The sequence below is a fragment of the Dasypus novemcinctus genome, chromosome 5 (assembly GCF_030445035.2).
Source record: "Dasypus novemcinctus isolate mDasNov1 chromosome 5, mDasNov1.1.hap2, whole genome shotgun sequence".
NCBI classification, from domain to species: domain Eukaryota; kingdom Metazoa; phylum Chordata; class Mammalia; order Cingulata; family Dasypodidae; genus Dasypus; species Dasypus novemcinctus.
In genome coordinates this window covers 29,140,615-29,145,660 of record NC_080677.1, presented here as the reverse complement: position 1 = coordinate 29,145,660, position 5,046 = coordinate 29,140,615, and the positions used below count along the sequence as shown (strand labels likewise).

The following is a 5,046-nucleotide window of genomic DNA, read 5'->3' as shown; positions in this document are numbered from 1 at the left end:
ACGAGTGGAGCACCTAGGAATGCTGGCGCGCAAGATAAAACCTGGGCCTCCAACAGCGTCACGAAGTGGAACCGACATACCGATTCCTGGGTTATGTGAAAGTGACATAAAAGTTTATGCTTTTTAAGCTACTATTTCTTTAGGTCTTGCAAATTTGGCTGCACCAATATCTATTGTACTCAATGGACGTAGGGAAAAAAGTGTTTAAAGAGGGGAGTGGTAAACAGAGAGAAATGCGGCTGATAGGTCAACCAAGATGAGACTTGAAAGACCACCTCTTGGTCAAATAAGCGACACATCATTCACTGGTGACCATGGGGAGAGCATTTTCAAGGGGTGATAGGATCAGAAGCCAGACTGTGAGAGTGAACTCAAGGTGAGCTCTGGTGCTCGCTTCGGCAGCACATATACTGAAATTGGAACGATACAGAGAAGATTAGCATGGCCCCTGCGCAAGGATGACACGCAAATCTGTGAAGCGTTCCATATTTAAAAAAAAAAAAAGGTGAGCTCTGGTTATGTTTCATGTGCTGTGGTCTGGAGCACTGGGATGGCAGCTAGGTTCCAGCACAGAATGTTCCAGGAGTGCAGAGGCAGAAGCTGCCAGTGCTCTTTCAGGGGTAGGTCTGGAACCAGCGTAGTATCACTGTCACCACGTTCTGTTGTCTAAAGCAGATCACAAGGCAGCTCAGCCTCAACAGCGGGGGCCTACAAAGGGGCAGAAAATGAGGAGGCATTGGCCATCAAAATAATCGTCCACCACACAGCCCGTTAAGACACAGAAATGACCCAGGGGGTGGAAGAGATTTACAAAGGGGCACAAGGAAACTTTTGTGAGTGACGGGTTTTTATCTTGATTGTTATGATGGTTTCAGGAATATACATATCTGTCAAACTTACCAAATGGGGCGGCGGACTTGGTCCAGTGGATAGGGCATCCGTCTACCACATGGGAGGTCTGCAGTTCAAACCCCGGGGCCTCCTCAACCTGTGTGGAGCTGGCCCATGTGCAGTGCTGATGTGTGCAAGGAGTGCTGTGCCACACAGGGGTGTCCCCGCATAGGGGAGCCCCATGCGCAAGGAGCGCGCCCTGTAAGGAGAGCTGCCCAGCACGAAAGAAAGTGCAGCCTGCCCAGGAATGGTGCTGCACACACGGAGAGCTGACACAACAAGATGACCCAACAAAAAGAAACAGATTCCTGTGCCGCTGACAACAGAAGCAGACAAAGAAGAAGCAGCAAATAGACACAGAGAACAGACAACTGGAGTCGGTGGGGGAGGAGAGAGAAAGAAAGAAATCTTTAAAAAAAAAACAAAAAAAAAACCCTTACCAAATGGTACAATTTAAATGTGTAAAAAGTACTGTATTCAATTATATCTCAGTGAAGTTATTTTTAAAAAACATGTAATCTAGTTATAGAGTAGAGAAATATTTCAGCAAATTATGGTGTATCGATTAGATTGAATATTTTATAGCCATTATCAATGATTAGAAGAATATATAACAATACTGGGAAATGTTTGTGAAATAAGGACAAATGAAAAAAAAGGTATGAAATTCTGAGTACACCGAAAATTATGTAAAAAGCTACATGTGTGGGCAAGACTAGAAAAGTATATGCAAAATGAAAATATAACCGGTCCTCATTATTTGCAGATTCTGTATTTGCAAATTTGCCTGCCTCTCGCTGAAATTTATTTGTAAGCCCCAAAATCAACACTCATGGCATTTCATGATTATTTGCGGACATACAGAGAGCAGTGAAGGCTCTGAGCTGTCAGAAATGCACATTTCCAGTTGAGAATGAACGAGGTCCCTTCCCACCTTCCTGTTTTAGCTCTCATACTGTAAGCAAGTGCCCTTTTCACGGTAGGTTTAGTGCCACGTTTTTTGCATTTTTGTGCTGTTCGTCAGTAGTTTAGTTGTTTTAAGTGGCCCCAAAGTATAATGCTGAAGTGCTGTCTAGCATTTCTGAGCACAAGAAGGCTGTGAAGTGCCTTACGGAAAAAAATACATGTGTTAGATAAGATTTGTTCACGCGTGGCTTATAGTGCTATCGGCTGTGAGTTCAATAGGAATGAATCAACAATATACATTAAATAAGGTGTCTTTAAACTGCAAGACATATAAAACAAGGTTATCTGTTGATCAGTTGATGAAAATGTGACCAGAGGCTCCCAGGAATCTAAACCAGTATTTGCCATGGGAACAATAGTTCAGTATTTCCAAATTCACTTCACAGTGACTTGGGTGAACTAACTCCCACGCATAAGGAGAATCAATTGTACCTCCCCTAGGGCTGTGGGAGTACCAGGGATTTGCCCCTCTTAATGTCTTAATTTTCAGCTATGTTTCTACATTTTCTTTGCGATTAACCTCCTAGTATTCACACACTGTAGAACGCTGCAGCTGGACAGAAGCCATGGTAAGGCGGGCCCTCTCATTTTGCATTTGTTCCCTTCTCCGCTGGCTCCTTCGGCTGCTGTTCTGGCAGCGTAGTCTGTGTGTGTCCAAGGCACTTTGTTCCTGGGTGGCTCGCTCTTGTTGCAGGGCCACTGGCGCTCGTTTTAGGTGGAGGCAGCCAATGCTCCCTTGTCCGTCAATCCTAATAGCAGGCTTGCTCCCTCTCTCTCTGGAGCTGTTGCACTGAACCTAGACAGTTCTACTTCACAATGTTCCTAGTCATCTTCTTTCCACTTCCCTTTTCTGCCTCTTGTTATAAAACACACAGGTTGAGCAAGCTTATCTCTGAATCACTGTCAGGCTTCCAGCTCCCTGACTGCCAGCCCCAGCTGCTCACCCTCTGTTTAGCTGAACCGGGCAAAGCAGCATCCAAAGATGGGAAAAGAGCACCTGTAGCTGTCCGCAGCGAAGCTTCCCTCCTGCCCTTCCGCTTCTTTCCCTCTTTGCTGGCATGTTATCTTTTCACCAAGAAGCTACTTGGAAAAGCATACTATTATTCTTTCCTAGGTGTCTCATAATCAAAAAGGTAATTTTCCAGGGAGATGGGCTCAGCAGGTGAATGCCCACAAATGGGCAGAGAAGGGAGTTAGGCCTTTTACTCACACCCCATTGAATTCAAGTATCCATTTTACCTGCTGGGACGGTGATCAATGTCTGCTTAAGGGTAACCCTGCCCCTCCGGCTGATGAGCCTGGGGAGACGGGTGATGGCACTCTCACATTTACAGTCTCAAGGGCTCAACTGCTGTCTGCATCCCAGAACGATGGAGGATGGCAAGCGAGAGCCAGAGTGGCTTCCACCAAGCGTCTGACACCTGGCTGCGTGCTGGGTGCCATGTGAATGTGCAAAGGGCACGGGGACGCTTACACCTGCCTCCAGCTCATAATCATCCACTCTGGGTGGGAGGCTCATCTGCCAAGAGCAGGCAGCCCGAAGTCTGCTGAACAGCTCCTTGGGGTGGCAATGCTAAGAGCCAACCTGATCACACGGAATGGACAATGTGCTGTCAAATTGATTTGCTCTGAAAACGGCACTTAGTTTTTCTTGCGGAAAAGGCCTGTCAGTTTCCTGCGAGGACAGCCCAGGCCGCCCCTCAAGACAATGCAGGGCAGGCAGCTGGCTGCTGACAGCTGTTGGCCATGTCTCACCACCTGCGTCCTCCCACAAATCAGCCTTTAAGAGCCACCTTTTCTCTTACATTTCTCTGCTTACACTTCCCTCTGCCTCTCTCTCTGGCTTTTCAATCGTCAGCTTTCGCTTTTAGCACACGACGCTTTGCAGAACTACATTTGGCAAGCCACACCTTTTAACAGTTCCAATGCTGGGGTTCCATCGGAGTGAAAGATGCAGTGTAAAATGTGACCAGATGACAAAGCCAGGCAGCCTTTGCCCTTTCCCTCTCCTGTTCTGCCCTTCTCTGCTCTTCATCAGGCAAGCAATGCATGAGGTGTGCATGGGTCCATCCTCCCACTCTACACACGTGTGGGATACCAAAAGGTCTTCCTTTTTTAGCGTTCATGATTTGCATAATAAAAAACCCACAACGTATCTCCGACCATTTCATTATTTTGCTAAATAAATGACATTTCAACGCAGTGGAAATAAAATGATCAACTTGGACCCATTAAAATTATATTCATGCCTCATCCCGAAAGCTTTCTTTGCAAGAAAGAAATTGGGTGACTCAAGGAAATTAAATTTATACATCAAGATTACTTTTTAAGGTTAAAAATGCTAACTGTAATACTAAAAAGTGATGGTGCTTGAAATCCCCCAAACACCCTAAATACTAGTAATAAAAATTTTATATTTAATCTCGATTTTTATAGGTTGAGCAATTGAAGGACAGATAGGAGTATACTCTGCAGAATCCCAGGCCCTTGTGGGGTCCCCACAAGGTGGGGACACCCTGGAAGGCAGAGTCTGGGTCACATTGCAAGTTCTTTGCAATGACATTAGATAGTGGACACAGTAGGGGCTCAGTAAATATCTGTTGAATTTAATTGCTTCCTGGAGAGGGCTCACAATATTAACATGTAAACATGAGCACTTTTAAGAGAGACAATTATTTAATAAATGTATGAGACCTAGATTCCCCTTCCATCCCAGTAATCTATGAGGAATTAACTGAGCCAAGAAGTTCTGACCAGGAACCGACAGCAGCAGCCAAGATGAGAGCACCTTATTTTCCCAAAGAGATGCTATTTTCACATATGATGTCAGTTTCTGGGAGTTTGTGAGACATCGAAGACTGTTTATACAATTTTACAATATTTAGTGGCTTATAAGAGCTGCATTGCACAACCTGACTTCCTCCAGTGCCCCCAAGGACGTAAGTTCAGGTCTGTTTACCCTTACACAAGTCAGGAGGGGATGAGGCCACAGGCAGCCCTGGGTATTGGACTAGCCTGTGATTCTTCACCCAGGCTGCACGGTAGAACCCCCTGTGGAACGTCTCAAAAAATAGCTCATGCCCAGGTCCCACCCTGGACCAATTAATCAGGATCTTAGGCATGGGTCCAATTGTATTTTTAAAACTCTCTGCAGTAGCTCAGCTGGAGCCAGGTGTGACAGTTGGAAGT

The 5,046-nt window shown here is 45.6% G+C and overlaps 1 non-coding gene across 1 annotated transcript; it reads left to right on the top strand.

The window, feature by feature from the left end:
- Positions 1-386: 386 nt before the first annotated feature.
- Positions 387-493, top strand: LOC111763703 (U6 spliceosomal RNA). The gene has a single exon (XR_002796520.1). It is a non-coding gene; the product is annotated as a U6 spliceosomal RNA (small nuclear RNA).
- The last annotated feature ends 4,553 nt before the right edge of the window (positions 494-5,046 follow it).